A 17,078-nucleotide genomic window follows, 5' to 3' on the forward strand; every position below is an offset into this window, starting at 1 on the left:
CTCACATTGCTGTTGCCAGCTACAGACACTAACACAGATGCAGTGCGATCTGGGGGAACTGAGGTAGACAAAGCAAAAGAGAAAATCTGGGCTTCAGTTTCATAGGATGCCAGTTGTGGTCTTTAATAATGCTGTTCACCAATATTGACCTTCTTCACTCCAGGCACATATTTTTTAAAAAAAACCTATTTCCTGGTTCCTGGTTGGTTGGGATCACATAACTCATTAAGTCCAAAATGATGAGCAGAAATGACTGGAAACAATGTCTATTTAGGACTGAGGATTTAGTTTTTGGTGGGAGGCTCTCCAGAGTGTTCTTTATGGGCATTATGACCTGGCAAGTTCAAAATGGTAGATGCTTCACCAGCCTGAGTGATAATGAGCAGAATACTCAGGTCAACCCCTTACAGACACGGAATATGAGAAAGAAAGAAACCTTTGAGCCATCAAAATTTGGGGGTTGTGTTACTATAGTACAATCTAGCTTATCCTGATATAAAATATTTTTCAACATAGCAGAAGTCCAGTAACCTCATTGACCTTTACCATTTGCTTCTCTTAAGCCTTTCAGAAGTCCAACTTGAATAACTATAGAAGCCAACTGTGATTCTGTGAAATATATATTTAGCTCTTTTTCTCAGTTTTCAGACATATACATACACATCTATAGTTTCTAAAATCCTTGGAATCTCCAGAATTTCTGAAGTGTCTTTGGTATACTAATGAGATGAGTCACTTAAGTAGCTTCAAGGTTGGGAGCTGGTCACTGGAAAGACCATGACAGGATTAGAAGGCTGGAACTTTTAGCTCCATCCCCAGCCTCCAAAGAGGGAAACGTGACTGAATGTTGAGTTGATCACCAGTGGACAATGATGTAATAAATCATGCCTTTATAAAGCAGCTTCCATAACAACCCAGAAGGTCCAAGGTCAGGGAGCTTCTGGATAGCTAAACTCAACACACGAGGGTGCCTGGAAGATGTTGCCCAGAGAGGGCATGGAAGCTCCTTCCCACATGCCTCGCCTTTGTGTCTCTTCCATCTGACTGTTCACCTGTACCCTGTGTAATCTCCTTTATAATAAATGGGCAAATGTAAATGTTTCCCTGAGTTCTATGAACCACTCTAAAAAATTAATCAAGTCCAAGGAGGGGCTTGTGAGAACCCCTGCTACATAGCCAGTTGGTCAGAAGTGTAGGCAGCAACCTACTTGCAGCTGATACCTGAAGTGGGGGGCAGTCTTGTGGGACTGAGCCCTCAGCCTGTGGTATCTGATGCTATCTCCAGATAGATAACATCAGAATTGAATTAAAGGATACCCAGCCTGTGTCTGCTGGATAATTGACTAGTTTTGTGTGAGGAGAAATCCCCACACACTGTAGTGACCTGTAGTATTCTGTGTTGATTGTTGAATAAAGGAATAGGAAAAACACCTTTGACTATTTCTGGTATCTTAGACTGCCCCTAGTTCATGCTTCAGAAACCCAGTGAAATACATCAGGACTTCTGCTCCACATGCTGCAAAATTTCGTCTTACTTTAGCCTTTGGATTCCCTAGGCCTTGGTTGATTTTACTACTCCAAAGGAAGCATAAAAATCCCTTTCTCTACTATATTGCCTGCAACATCAGAACTAGAGCTCCCGAGGAGAAGCAAAAAATTCGTGAGCAGCATTTGAGAATATATATATTTTTTGAGAGGAGGGAGGAGGAGTTGTGATAGCCAAAAGGCATTATGTCCACCAAAGATTAAAGGGCTTCTTTTGAATTACACTTGCTCTGGCCCAGATGAGAGCCCTGCCCCTCTCTATTTGGAATGAGGTTAGCATGCAAGGCCTCATCGTAGGTGTAGCCACTTCCAGTCTAATGTCCCATAGTGAGACACTCCCCTGACCCTAAAACTTCCAATACAGGCCAAGATCCAAACGCAATTTATGATCTTAGACCAGCTATACATCAAAGACGTCAACTTTCCAATATAGTGCTTAACTCCCAAATTCTACACATACACTCACTTGATCTGCCATGATTATAGTTAATAGCTTTCAGTGGTATTTCCATGGGATCCCAGAATGTCAGTCATCCCTTCAGTTCACAATGATCCCTGGAGGAAGATAAGGAACAGGAACTGAATGAAAAGCAATTACTGATGATTGTTAAGTGGAATAGGACCTCCCCGCTCTGGTATTACTCTTTGCAAAAGCTGGGTAGGAGGTATCCGAGGACATGACAGCCAGCTTTCAAGATGGTCCTCAATGATCCCCACTTATTGGTATTCAGGCTCTTGTAGTCCCCTCTTGTTTTGTACCAGGGTTGGTCTGTGTGAGCAATATGCAGCAGAAGTGATGGCACTCCACTTGTGAAATTAGGTTACAAAAGACACTGCAGCTTCAGTTTCAGGTTCTCTCTCCCTCTGGGATCACTGGCCTGCCAACAATCATGTGAGTGAGCTTGGAACTGATCCTTCAGGCCTGGATGCTTGAGGTCCCAGTCAACAGCATGCCTGCAGCCTCCAGAGCCTGGACCAAATTAAGCTATTCCTGAAGTTCTGATCCTTAGAAACTAAAAACTTTTTAAATGGACACAATTGTACATATTTAGGGGGTACATAGTGATGTTTGTTGTTTTAACCTGTTAAATGTTGAAGTATTTTCTTTCATAGCAATAACTAAAAGGCCAATGGCTCTTTGAATCCTGGGACCTTCCCAAGCTTCTGGTGGCGTTATTGTACTGGAGCTTGAACCAATATTCAGCCTCTTGGCTATGCATTTGGGATTGAGAGGTATGGCCTTGGGGACTAGTAAGCACGGTCCACTTTTTTTAGGTGCAGGGGGTCAAGAGAATAGGAAGAAAATGGGCATGTAAACAGATCTATGATAGAGGAAGGGGGTTTGAGATTTTCATTTTTATAGATACCTGTACTAATACTGATCTTTTCTGTAGAGTTTTTGTTTGCTTCAGCTGGGCCTTGCCCGTTGTGCAGACAATGCCTCACTCTGTCACTCCCAAAGGTACCTATGTACATGCACAGATACAGGATGGGAATTTTTGCTTTGTAATTTGGGGAAGCAATTTTGGTTGGGGTGCAAAACTCAAGAAGAAAGTGTAACAAAGGTAGTCTGAGGTCTAAGTCCTGTCCAGCATCAACAGAGAGCGAGCGGTCAGACCTGCTCTTCAGGAGACACTGATACACAGAGCAAGGCTCTCGAGCCTCTGGGCCCAGGAGAACTGTTCTGGAGTTGGAGAGGAGGATTTTCTTCTGCTCCTTCCTGCTTGAATCCAGGAATTTGGGTATCTCTAGGATGGAAAACCTAGTATACATGCCCTGGGTGCATACTTCAGGAGGTGGCATGTCCTACCCCACCCCCCACCGTAAGTCCCCAGAAACAAAGCAGCTGAGACCCACCCCAAGTTAAATCCCCCCTTCTCGAAGTACCTGGAGTGTTTTTTTTTTTCCTGATTGGACCTTTGTTGACACAGACCCCATTGCCCAGGAAATCAGAGGAGGAGGAAAATGAAGCTAATAAACATGAGACTCTAGAATAAAGTAGCATAGAACTGAGATAACTTTTACATCTTCCCAGGAGCACATACCGGCCATATAGTTCTGGGCTTCCAGCCACCTGTCCTGAGTCTCCAACCTGGTCTGCTCCAAGCTGTAGGCATATGTCTGAAAGATCAGCCCTCTCATTGCATGGCAGAGTATAGGAGCCAGAATTGGGAGATGGTTTCAGAAAAGCAGCACTTCAGGCAGAAAGTGCTGCACACTTGCAAGAATGCCTTGCCCTGCCTGCTTCAGTATTTCTACAAGCAATGTCCCAGGTGAGGGTTTCCTTTAAGGTAGGCCAAACCTATGTTATGGAAAGAATACAGACTCACCTTGAGTACTTATTTTTTCCTGGGAGGTTTGAAGCATAAAGAAAAATAAGAATTTATAATACATGAAGCAAACAATTATTGGCTCCAGGAAAAATCTAACTAAGCAATGGTTGGTTTCAGTGCAACTCAATTACCTTTACATTTTGGCAAACAGCCCCTATAGGAAGCCTATAATTTTCTTTTTAAAAAGATGGTTTTTTTCTTCATATTAATTTTCTAAAATCCGAAGTTGAAAATGAGATACCAATACTAAAACCCACTGACGGTCCTTGGTATATTTGATTGGATGATACTGATTTTGTTGGGTTTCTAATGTGGCCATATTGCACACGAGGAGAATCATGTCTGTGCTGGCTGTAGGGAGGAGTTGGCCTCACCCCTCCCTGGGAGTGGGAACGTCTTCTTTTGCAGGTAAGATGTGATGCACTGAAGTGAAGGGAAATAACTGAGGTTGTTTCACTAACAATTTTCTATAAGCAAAATCTCCTGGAAGCAAACAAAAAGTTCTTGAGCGTTACCTTATGACATTCCATTGCATATGAACTTCTCAAAAAAAAAAAAGTTTCTTCAGTTTCTTTTTAATTTCCATGTGGGGAAAAATACACATAGCTATAAACATACAAATCCCAAAATGTATGCATTATAGTCAATCATCTGTTGTTTTTTGACTTTTTAATAATAGCCATGCTGAAGGCTGGATGCAGTGGCTCACACCTGTAATCCCAGCACTTTGAGAGGCTGAGGCAGGTGCATCACCTGAGGTCAGGAGTTCAAGACCTGCCTGGCCAACATGGTGAAGCCCCATCTCTACTAATGGTTTTTTAAAATAGTATTTTAACTTTTATTTTAGTTTCATGGGTCCATGGGCATGTTACATAGGTAAACTTGTCACTTGGGGGTTTTGTGTACAGATTATTTCAGCACCTGGCTGCTAAGCATAGTATCTGACAGTTGTTTTTTCTTAACCGCTCTCCTCCTACCCTCCCCTTTCTGATAGGCCTAGTATCTGTTGTTCCCCTGTATGTTTCCATATGTTATGATTTAGCTCTCACTTACGAGAAGATGAGGTATTTGGTTTTCTGTTCCTGTGTCAGCTTGCTAAGGATAATGGACTCCAGCTCCATCCAGGTTCCTGCAAGGGACACAGTCTCATTCTTTTATGGCTACATAATATTCTATGGTATAAATGTACCACATTTATCTAAACTATGACTGATAGGCATTTAGGTTGATTCCATGTCTTTGCTATAGTGAATTTTACTGCAATGAACATACGTGTGCACGTATCTTTATGGTAGAACAATTTATATTCCTTTGGGTACACACCCAGTAATGGAATTTCTGGGTCAAGTGGTAGTTCTGTCTTTAGTTCTTTGAGGAACCAGCACACCACTTTCCACAATGGTTGAACGAATTGACACTCCCACCAGCAGTGTATAAGCAGTCCCTTTTCTCTGCAACCTCACCAGCATCTGTTATTTTTTGACTTTTTAATAATAGCCATGCTGAAAGCTGGATGCAGTGGCTCACACCTGTAATCCCAGCACTTTGAGAGGCTGAGGCAGGTGCATCACCTGAGGTCAGGAGTTCAAGACCAGCCTGGCCAACATGGTAAAGCCCCATCTCTACTAAAAAGACAAAAATTAGCTGGGCATGGTGGCACACGCCTGTAATCCCAACCACTTGGGAGGCTGAGGCGGGAGAATTGTTTGAATCCAGAGGCAGAGGCTGCAGTGAGCTGAGATCGTGCCACTGCACTCCAGCCTGGGCGATAGAGACCCTGTCCCAAAAAATAAAAAATAAAAAATAAAAATAAAAAACCATTTTGACGGTGTGAGATGGTAAGATGGTATCTCATTGTGGTTTTGATTTGCATTTCTCTAATGATCAGTGATATGGAGTTTTTCATATGCTTGTTGACTTCATGTATGTCTTTTGAGAAGTGTTCTTTCCTTTGCTCACTTATTCATGGATTGTTTGCTTTTTGCTTGTATGTTTCAGTTCCTTGTATTTTCTGGATATTAGGTCTTTGTCAGATGTATACTTTGCAGATATTTTCTCCCATTCTGTATGTTGCCTGTTTACTCTGTTGATAGTTTCTTTTGCCATGCAGAGGATCTTTAGTTTAATTAGGACCCACTTGTCAATTTTTGCTTTTGTTGTAATTGCTTTTGGCATTTTTGTCATGAAATCTTTGCTCATTCTTATGTCCAAAGTGGTATTTCCTAGGTTCTCACAGAGTTTTTATAGTTTTATGTTTCACATTTAGGTCTGTAATCCATCTTGAGTTGATTTTTATATATGGTATGAGGAAGGAGGTTCAGTTTCAATTTTCTTCATGTGGCCAGCCAGTTATTCCAGCACCATTTATTGAATAGGGAGTCCTTTCACCATTGCTTGTTTTTGTCAGTTTTGTCAAAGATCTGATGGTTGTAGGTGTGTGGCCATGTTTCTGGGCTCTATATTCCATTCCATTGATCTATGTGTCCATTTTTACACCAATATCATGCTGTTTTGGTTACTGTAGCCCTTTGGCATAGTTTGAAGTCAGATAGCATGATGCTTTCAGCCTTGTCCTTTTTGCTTAGGACTGCCTTGACTATTCAGACTCCTTTTGGTTCCATATGAATTTTAGAATAGGTTTTTCTAGTTCTGTCAAGAATGTCATTGGTAGATTGATAATAGTATCAAATCTTTAAATTGCTTTGGGCAGTATGGCCATTTTAGCAATATGGATTCTTACTGTCCCTGAGCATGAAATGTTCTTCCATTTGTGTCTTCTGATTTCTTTGAACAGTGTTTTGTGGTTCTCATTGTAGAGATCTTTCACCTCCCTGGCTAGCTATACTCCTAGGTATTTTATTCTCCTTGTAGCAGTCATGAAAAGGATTTCATTCCTGATTTGGCTCTTGGCTTGGGTGCTGTTAGGGTAACTGAATGCTACTGATTTCTGTACATTGATGTTGTATTCCAAAACTTTAAAGTTGTTTATGTGCTCAAGGAGCTTTTGAGCTGAGACTGTGGGGTTTTCTAGATACAGAATATCATCTGCATATGGGGATAGTTTGACGTCCTCTCTTCCTGTTACATTTGGATGCCTTTTATCTTGCCTGATTGCCCTGGCCAGGGCTTCCAATATTTTATATACTTGCAAATGTTGAGATAAATGTCAATATACTTCAGCCTTGTACTATGTAGGTATATGCAAAATTTTGTATGTGTTTATTTTGCTCATTATTAAAAGCCCATGACTTTATGATTATATGGTTTGGAGGACTTAACTCTTATTTGTGGATTTTATATATGTCTTTTCAAATTTTTGCCAAAAGTTCTGCTGTTATTGTTTAAGGAGATTAGTCAGGACATTGAAATATTAAAATGTTTTTAGAAATTGAGAAAAATGTACAAGAGTAAAGTCATAAAAATACTCTATTTTTTGAGACAGTCTTGCTCTGTCACTCAGGCTGGAGTACAGTGGTGCTATCTTGGCTCACTGCAACCTCCACCTCCTGCATTTAAGCAATTATTCTGCCTCAGCCTCCCAAGTAGCTGGCATTACAGGCATGCACGGCCATGCCTGGCTAATGATCCACCATGCCTGGCCTAAAAATACTTTTAAAATCATGCACTGGAGATGCTTGGAATATTAGGGTAACACAAAACTGATTTTCCATCTGACAATGACTTAAGCACTGAATATTAGCACTAAACTTTTAAGAACACTTATTATATTGAATAAAAAAAGAAGTATCAATTTAATTAGCTGTTTAGCCACTTCAGTTTTACCTTTTAGGACTCAGCTTCCTCACCTATAAATTGAAAATCTTAAATAAGGTTTCTAAGGCCAGAAGGAAAGAAGGGTCTGTTTTTCAAAAATTCTTTAATGTCTGAGAAAACCCAGGTTCTCAAAGTCAATCATGTAACTGCTTTATCTTTACTAGCTATAGGTCAGGTCACTAGTTCTCAAAGTTGGCTGAACACTGAAATCACCTGGGGAGTCTTAAGCCAGAATCCAGGAGTGAGATCTGGACATTAGCCAGAAGGTTTAATTGGCTTTGGGTGTGACCTGTACATTGGGAGTTTCAAGAGTGCTCCAGGTGATTCAAATGTGTAGCAAAATTTGAGAACCACAAGTCTAGGTCATGTATTAAAATCATCTAGGTTGCTTCTTAAAAGTGTAGCTGCTTTCTTCCTCTCAACCTTCCTCTGCTGTGTTCACACCTTGCTGGCTCCAGCCTCTGTGGCACATTCCAGCCCTCTAGCCTGTGACCAACAGAGAAAAAAAAATCACATGTTTTCTTGCCCCATAGATACCTTGAGGTGAACAAAAAAATTAAATTTTAGCCATGAGGGAAATCGTGCATATCCAGGCCAGTCACTGTGGCAACCAGATCAGTGCCAAATTCTGGGAAGTGATCAGTGATGAACATGGCATTGACCCTACTGGCACCTACCATGGGGACAGCAATCTGCAGATGGACCGCATCTCCGTGCACTATGATGAAGCCACAGGTGTAAAGTATGTTCCTTGTGCCATCCTGGTGGATCTAGAACCTGGGACCATCGACTCTGTTTGCTTAGGTCCTTTTGGCCAGATCTTTAGATGAGACAACTTTGTTTCTGGGCAGTCTGGGGCTGGCAACAACTGGGCCAAAGGCCACTACACAGAAGTGGCTTAGCTGGTTGATTCCATCCTGGATGAGGTACTGTAGTGGGAAATCAGAACTGGAGAGAGAGATAGGGTTACAGGAGGATTTATTAAGGTGTACAATGGCTAAGAGGACTTGCATCCAGAAAGTCTGAGCCCCAAGCAAAGACAGACAGACCCTTTTAAGTGTCTTGAGGTGAGAAAAATGTGAAGCAGGAAGTGGACTTACAGAAGCAAGAACAAAAGTAGTTAATCATGTGACAGGTCTTATATCTTAGAAAAGGTAAACATGTTTTGCAGCTTGTGCTTGTCTGCCTTGTGACCTTGCAGCTGCTCAGTAAGAAAAACAGGAACTTACAGAACTTACAAAATAAGCAAAGCAGAGATATGGCTAATGTTTCAGAGAGAGGCAGTTAATATTCTTTAACTTCAACTTTGGTTGGTGAGGGGTTGTGGGCGGGGGAGCGTGGAGGGGCTGGTTACCAAAAGCCTGTTTCAGCCTAACTTTAAACAGCAATTTTAGGTAATCCTAATAATTTTCTTTCATTCCCCTCTTTGGTGCCTTTTATAGATGGATTTTAATAGAAGGCACCACTATCATTTATTTCTTCCTGGATTGGCACATATTTTTCCTTGGGTAGAGGCTGATATTTAGTTAAGGCCATTATTTGGGTGGTAGTATTTCTGGCCACAATCGCTTCTACAGTTCACTGTATACTCCTGAATAGAAGAGGCCGAAGACAAGGGAGTACTAAGCATCTGCCAAGGATAAGCATAAACCCTCCTATTAAGGTTTTAAATCCATTGAAAGATGAAAACCATCCTCTGAAAAGGGAGTCTGGAGACCAACCTTTCCAGGTTTGAACTGGAACATGAGCTAATTTCTGCATCCTAGCAGTGATTTCCATGACAGATTGTCCATTATCATCAATTTCTAGACAGCAATTTGTTAAGTTAAACTTCCCACATACTCCTCCTTCTGAGGCCAGGAGGTAGTTTAGTGCTAACCTATTTTGATAAAGGGCATTTCTCATCTGTGTGGCTTGCATGGCCAGCAAATTCAAGGCCCTTAACATTTCATTGGTTATAACTTCAAGAACAGCCTGTAACCATATGATACAATTTATCACATAAATGGAGGTATGGTACCCCCATGTTTCATCCTCTGCCCAGGTGGCTGGGCCATGGTACTTCATTCTCTCAGGAGGCCATTATTTTTTCTGTCTCCTATATCTATACCCTTTATGTTTGTGTCCTTTTTTGTTGTTATGCTTTTCTTAGCTTTTTAAAAAATATATGGCTCCATGGGCATGTAATGTGGCAAAGGCATAGAGTCAGTAAAAATATTGACCACTTTTCCTTTGGCTGACAGCAGGACCCTTGTTAGAGCCATCAGTTCTGCATTTTGAGCTGAAGTCCTGGTGGGTAGAGGCTGTGCCTCTACCATGGAGTCCCATGTCAGTACTGTATACCCAGCTCAACAGACCCCGTCTGAGACAAATCTGTTTCCATCCATGAAGTACTCAGCATCTGGACCACCAAGGAGGTGGTCTTTTAAGTCCCTTCAGCTGGAGAACACCTCATCTACTATGTCCACACAGTAATACTGAGGTAGGGGGTGTTTTGGTCTATGGGCAGCAGAGTAGCTAGGTTTAGTGTATTTACAGTCTCTATAATGATGTGAGGATTTTCACATTAGAGTCCTTGATATCTAGTCATTCTTGGGTTTGATGATAGCTAATGATGTTCTCTGATCCATCAAGGTGGTAACTGTGTGTGCCACTTGAATAATCAATTTTTGTCCTAGGGCCAATTGGTTAGCCTCTTGTGAAACCAGAGCCGTGGCGGCTAACGCTTTGAAACAAGGAGGCCAGCCTAGTGCCAACAGGTCTAGTTGTTTAGAAAAGTATGCCACAGGTCGATGCCACGACCCCATAATTTGAGTCAGGACCTCTATAGCCATTCCTTTCCACTCATGGACATACAGAAAGAAGCCCTTGGTTTGATCTGGCAGCCCTAACCCTGGGGACTGAAACCAAGCCTTTTTAATTATCTTAAAGGGTTTTTTGGTCAGCCTCCCAAAGGAGGGACTCCCTTTTTCCCCTCTTTGTGGCTTCATATAGGGGTTTTGCCATAAGTGAGAAGTTTGGAATCCAAATGCGGCAACAACCTGCTGCTCTTAAAAACTTACTTGACGCTGGGTGGTTGGGGTGAGAAGTGCCCACACAGCCCCGCTTTCGTTCACTGTCAAGTGCACATTTCCCATGACTTATTTCAAAACCCAGATATTTGACTCCTTCTGAACAGATCTGTGCCTTTTTCTTAGATACTTTATATTCTGCTTTCCACAAAAGGCGGAGGAGCTTCTTAGTGCCCTGTAGGCAGTCCACTCAAGTAGGGGCTGCAAGTAGATTGTCTATGCACTGCAGCAGGATGCATTTGTCATTAGTTGGGTCAAAAGTTCTGAGATGTGGGATGCATTTGTCATTAGTTGGGTCAAAAGTTCTGAGATGTGGGATGCATTTGTCATTAGTTGGGTCAAAAGTTCTGAGATGTGATGCCAGCACTTCTTCAAAGATTGGAGGGGAATTCTTGAACCCCTGTGGGAGCCTTGTCCAAGTGTGCTGTGTTTCATCCCAGTGAAATGCAAAGATAGGCTGGCTTATTGGTGCCAGCTAGAGACAAAAGAATGTATTTTTTAGGTCTAAGCAAATAAGCCAGGTTGCACTAGCTGGTGTTTGTCCCATTAAGGTGTATGGGTTGGGCACTACTGGGTGGATTGTCTCCATAACCCAGTTTATAGCACGCAAATTCTGTACTGGCTTGTATTTACCAGACGGCTTCTGAATGGGCAATAAAGGAATATTCCAAGGTGACCTGCATTTAACTATGATTCCATGCTTGAAAAGCTGGTCTATGTGCTTTTGAACACCTCAGATGGCTTCTATGAAAATTGGGTATTGGCGAACTCGTACTGGGGAGGCTTCCAGTTTTAGCTCTACTAGGACTAGTGCCCGATTTACAGCCAGCCTTGGTGGGTTGTCCTTTGCCCACACTGAAGGTATTTTAGTAATTAGCCCATATATTTCAAGAGGTTCTGGCAGTCTTAGCTTAAGTGGTACTTCTGCATAGAGTCTCCACTCCTTGGCCTTTGGGAGTGTGAGGGTTAACACCATAGCCTTTGGTTGACTGAAGTTTAAGGATGTGTTTTCTTGTGGCCCGAAGGAAATTTGTGCCTGTAGTTTTTGGAGTAAGTCTGTTTCTAGCAAGGGGACTGAGCAGTGTGGGAGGTACAGAAAATTTACGCTGACTTCCCATCCTCCAATAATGCACCTCCTGGACAGACAGAAAGGCCTTTTTTTCAGAGATTCCAGTTGCCCTAATAATAGTTGTATAATTCTTGGATAGTGGCACTACAGATCGGGTCACTACCAAGTATTCAGCTCCTGTATCTACCATAAAGTCCATTCATTGGTCCCTGCCTCTACTAAGACCATAGGCTCCTGGGGCCTGAAGAGATGGAGCCTGGTCTGCCTCAGTTGTCACAGCCTGCAGCCTTTACTAGGCTGATCAGGTGAGTTTTAGAACACACCTGGTTTTAGAACACAATGGCTGACAGCTGGTGGCTCTAGCCAAATTCCCTGGTCACAGCTATTTCCTTTATCTTTCCATGGACATTCATTCTTCCAGTGTCCTTTTGCATAATGCACATTGATCCCTCTCCAGCCTAATCTGGCCTTCAAATCTTGGTCTAGCCCGACCTCTTTCACGGCCACGACTGCGTCCCCTCATTATGCCAGTCTCTCTTTCAACCAGGGCTGCCACCAAGAGCTTGGCCTTTTTCTTAATCCTCTGCTCAGATTCCTTTTCTTCTTGCTCACAGTTGACGTACACCTTGGTAGCCACCTCTATAAGCTCAGTAGCATTTATGCTGTGAAACCTTCCCATTTTTGAAGCTTTTGCTTAATGTCACATCTTGTGCCTGACCAACAAATGAGGTACTCACCATGTCCTGATTTTTAACAGCCTCCAGATCAAATAGAGTATAGAGCCAGTGTGCCTGACAGAGCCTCTTGTAGAACCGACTTCAGGTTTCATTAGCCTTTTGTAGGAACTCTGAAATCTTTCCTATTGTCATGGCCTTCGTCCCACCTGCTTTTATTCCATTTAAGAGTGCTTCTCGGTACCCTTGCAGGTGTTGGAGCTCCCCTGCCTCATTTGGGTCCCAGTTAGGATCTGTCTCTGGGAACAGCTCCTGGGCAAAACGCTGGACATCATTTGTGCCATCTAGCACATTGTTCTCTAACCACCGGAGAGCTGCTTGTGTCACTCTCCAGTGCTCTACTGTATTAAGCAGTGTCAGAAGGAGCTGCTGGCAGTCTGGCCAGGTGGGGTTATGAGTCAGCAAAATGGACCTCATCAAGTCTATGAGAGCCTGTGGCATCTCCATATGGGAGGAAGTATGTTGTTTCCAATTTAGGTCCAATCTGTCATAGAGAAGGGCTGGTAGATGAAAATCCACTGCCCTCCCCCAACCTGGCCTTGTTCATTATAAGTTTGTGCTCAAGTCTCACAGAGGGGCATTTTGTAAGACTCGGGTGCGGCCAGACTGGAGGTGGCTTGCTACATCACCTTGTTTTCCCTCTTTGGCTTTCACGGGCAGGGATTCAGGCTCTCCCCTGTGGGGTGATGCTGGAGACTTGCTTTCCTCTGAGCCTGATTCCTCAAGGGCCATTAGCTCTGTACCCTGTCCTAGCCCTGACAAGGGCAGGTGTAATGGAACATAACAGGAGGAATCTCTTTCCTCTGGAGGTGCTTGTAGGACTGGCTTTTCCTGGCTCTCCTGTTACTTTTTCTTTTCTTCTGAGGTCCCTGGCATAATTGGCTTTTCTATCACCTTAAGCTCATCCTGGGCCACTAAGGCTTTACAATAGTTTGCTAAACAAGGCTATAGCCATTTGGGGCGAGTCTGGACCACATTTAATCAGGAGTCAATGTATATAAATTGATCTGGATGCCAAGGCTATCCGACTCCACTTACCACCCGAAATACATGGCCAACTGCTTCCCTATCTATTGTTCCTTCAGCTGGCCACCTGCATTAAAAGAAGGCCATTCTAATTCACAGAGAGTTCTCAACCACAGGGGGGTCACTTTAACTCCATAATCTCCTCCAAAACCTTTCTTAAAATTCTTTAACATGCACTCCAATGGAGTAGGTTTCGACAATTTCCTCCCATTCCTCCCTTTATGATGCGTAATCACTCAGCCTTTTGTGTCGGACTGACCAGACCGGTTCCTATTATGGGAGTTTCAGGCACCACTTAGCTAGGAGAGTACCTTATTCCTGTTACAATTGCTGCAGTCATAAGGCAGCTCCTATCAGCCATATGCAGATCTGCCTAGGCCTGCTCAGTCACACACTTGCTTCGGAGCACACAGTCAACACTAAGATCTGTGCCTCCCCACATCACGCCCCGCAATGGTCCCTCCTGGAACTGTCTCTTTCACACACTTTCACACACCTCCTCACTCCCAGTACCTGTTCCTTAATTGGGGTGGCGAGCCACTCTCACCACCTTCAGTTTTTGTTTCCTTTCCTAAGCCAACTTAGCAAGCCTCTCATGTCCTGTGGCAGTGAGGATGTAAGCTTCATCCGAATTGGTGAGCCATCCTCTCCACCCTCAGACCCTCTGGGTCAAACTAGTAGTTAAACCCTGGGAGGCAATCAGTCTCCCCTTCTGCGTTTATGGGAGGGGTCCCGTCTTGGGGCCCCAAACCTTACTGTGGTTCTGAAGAATGCACACTGCTCCTGGAATCATCCTGCAGCCCCTTTTCTGGTTCTGCTGCACTATCAGGGAAGGGCACCGGGACATAGGAGAGCTGATCTCTCTGAGCTGAAGTTTTCCTGTTGTTGCCTAGGGTCTTGGGTCTGCCCCAGCCCGGGCTCCAATCCCACAGGCAAAGGAGACAAAATCTGCCATCTCCAATCCCGGATGAGCCCTCAGAAAATGTACTGGGAAATCAGAACTGGAGAGACCAATAGGTTACAGGAGGATTAAGGTGTACACTGGCTCAGTGGACTTGCATCCAGAAAGTCTGAGCCCTGAACAGAGAGGGACAGGCCCTTTTAAGCATCTTGAGGCGGGAAAAAGGTGAAGCAGGAAGTGGGCTTACAGAAGCCCAAACAAAAGCAGTTAATCATGTGACAGGTCTTACATCTTAGAAAACATGTTTGCAGCTCGCACTTATCTGTCTTATTACCTTGTGCTACGCAGCAAGAAAAACAGGAACTTAGAGAACTTACAAAATATGCAGAACAGAGACGTGGTTAATGTTTCACAGTGAAGCAGTTAATATTCTTTCTTAACTTCAACTTTGGGGGGTTGCGGGAGCGGGGCAGTGTGGTTACCAGAAGCCTATTTCAGCTTAAACAGCAATTTTAGGTAATCATAATTTTCTTTTCTTTCTCTATTTCAGTATGGAAGGAGGCAGAGAACTGTGACTGCCTGCAGGTCTTCTCGGTGACCCACTCACTGAGTGGGGGGACAGGCTCTGGAATGGACACTCATCAGCAAGATCTGAGAAGCGTACCCTGGTTGCATTGTGAACATCTTCAGTGTTGTGCCTTCACCCAAAAGGACACCGTGGTTGAACCCTACAATATCACACTCTGTCCAGTTGAGAGAAAACTCTCATGAGACCATCTGTATTGATAATGAAGACCTCTATAACATCTGCTCCCACACTCTGAAGCAGACCACACCAACCTACAGGGATATGATCCCCCTCGTCTCAGCCACCATAAACAGTGTCACCATCTGCTTCTGCTTCCCTGGCCAGCTCAATGCTGACCTCTGCAAGTTGGCAGTCAACATGGTCCCTTTCCCACATCTCCATTTCTTTATGCCTTGCTCTTCCCCTCTCACCAGCCATGGAAGCCAGTAGTATCGAGCTCTCTCAATGCCTGAATTCAGCCAGCAGATCTTCAATGGCAAGAACATGATGAATGCCTGTGAACGCCGCCATGGATGATACCTTCCCATGGCTGCTGTCTTCAGTGGTCAGATGTCCATGAAGGAGGTCAATGAGAAAATGCTTAATCTGCAAAAATGAACAGCAGCTACATTGTGGAATGAATCTCCGACAATGTAAAGAACACAGTACGTGACATTCCATCTCGTGGCCTGAAAACTTCGGCTGTTTCTATTGGGAACTACGTGGTCTTCCAGGAGCTCTTCAAGCACATCTCAGGTTAGAGGAAGGGGATCAAGTGGGGACAAGAGACCATCCTTGGTCCCTAAGCCTCCAGGAATGCCCTAATCCCCACCTTTTCTTACCCCTGAAAAGGAATTAACATCCCTGACTATGTAGTGGTGTATACTGCCACATCAGCGTTCGAGTCAATCTCCAGAGGAGAGGGGAACCCTCCTCCATCTTTTCTGCAACATCTCATATCTTCCTTCTGCTGCTACTTCCCCCGCCCCTACACTTGGTTTTGTTCTACCCTACATTTGAGATTTCTATGTGTTAAACTTGCCTTTTTTATGTTGAAAAGATGACATTGCCCCAATAGCCAAAAATAAATGGGATTTCTTTAAAAAAAAATAGGTGCAGCTATCCTCTCAGAGACTCAGATTCAGATTCAATGGGTGTGGAATGGAGTCCCCAAATCCACCTTTTAAACAAGTTCCTCCAGCTCTTGGCGCAGGGGATCTCAGAACCACAATTTGAGAAGCATTGTTTGGATGTCAGTCTTTGGGCATTCATTTAAGTTTGGTTTCACTTAACTTGCACCATAAGGAACAGATTCTCTAGATTAGGATACAGCATTGGGAAATGGGAGGGTGAAGTGCATAAGGAGCCAAGAGGCCCTTCCTTCCAAGTACTATAGATTGAGATTTGCTTGAGAAATCAGGGCACTTTTAAGACAACAGGCTTAGGAGAAAGAATCCTTCCAAACACATGAAATCCCCTGTAAAAGACACACTCAGGTCTGAACCGTTTAGACATGACCATGGGAGACCAAGGTCAGACCAGAGTATTTAGGGCTCTAGCTTTCTGTTTCTTGATAACCCTGGGTTCTTACATTGGAATGTAAGTAAGGTGCTCAGTTAATGTCTTGCTGTAAAGTCTCTAGTGCAGTGTCCTTGACTCATATCAGGATACTCAGTGGGTTATGTCCTCCTGCTGCTCTGGTCCAATATAATCACCCAGTGCCCTTCTGTGTCATCCAGGGCACTCATTCCATCCAGGCCCTCTAAATAATGGTAGAGGGGGCCAAAGGTCTGTGGTTGCGTGTAGCAGACACTGCTGGTACCCTGCCCAGGCTCTGTCAGCCCCTTCCATTTTAAGGGCATGCTGGCCTGACTCCCGTTCACCAGCACCTGCTTCTTAGGCTGAGGACTTCCTCTATCCTCCAACAGTGGATTCACACATACACTAGGAGTCCTCAAATATTGACTGATGGGAGTTGGTGTTGGCTCCCTTGCCTCGTGTGTGGGATAACTCTGAGGATTGTTTCCTACTATGGCTCCCCGAATCCTTCAACAGGA

The 17,078-nt window shown here is 43.7% G+C and overlaps 1 pseudogene; it reads left to right on the forward strand.

Moving 5' to 3' along the window:
* The first annotated feature begins 8,092 nt into the window (after positions 1-8,092).
* Positions 8,093-16,017, forward strand: LOC117087174 (annotated as a pseudogene).
* The last annotated feature ends 1,061 nt before the right edge of the window (positions 16,018-17,078 follow it).

Source organism: Trachypithecus francoisi, unplaced genomic scaffold (assembly GCF_009764315.1).
Source record: "Trachypithecus francoisi isolate TF-2019V2 unplaced genomic scaffold, Tfra_2.0 Lachesis_group10, whole genome shotgun sequence".
NCBI classification, from domain to species: Eukaryota; Metazoa; Chordata; class Mammalia; order Primates; family Cercopithecidae; genus Trachypithecus; species Trachypithecus francoisi.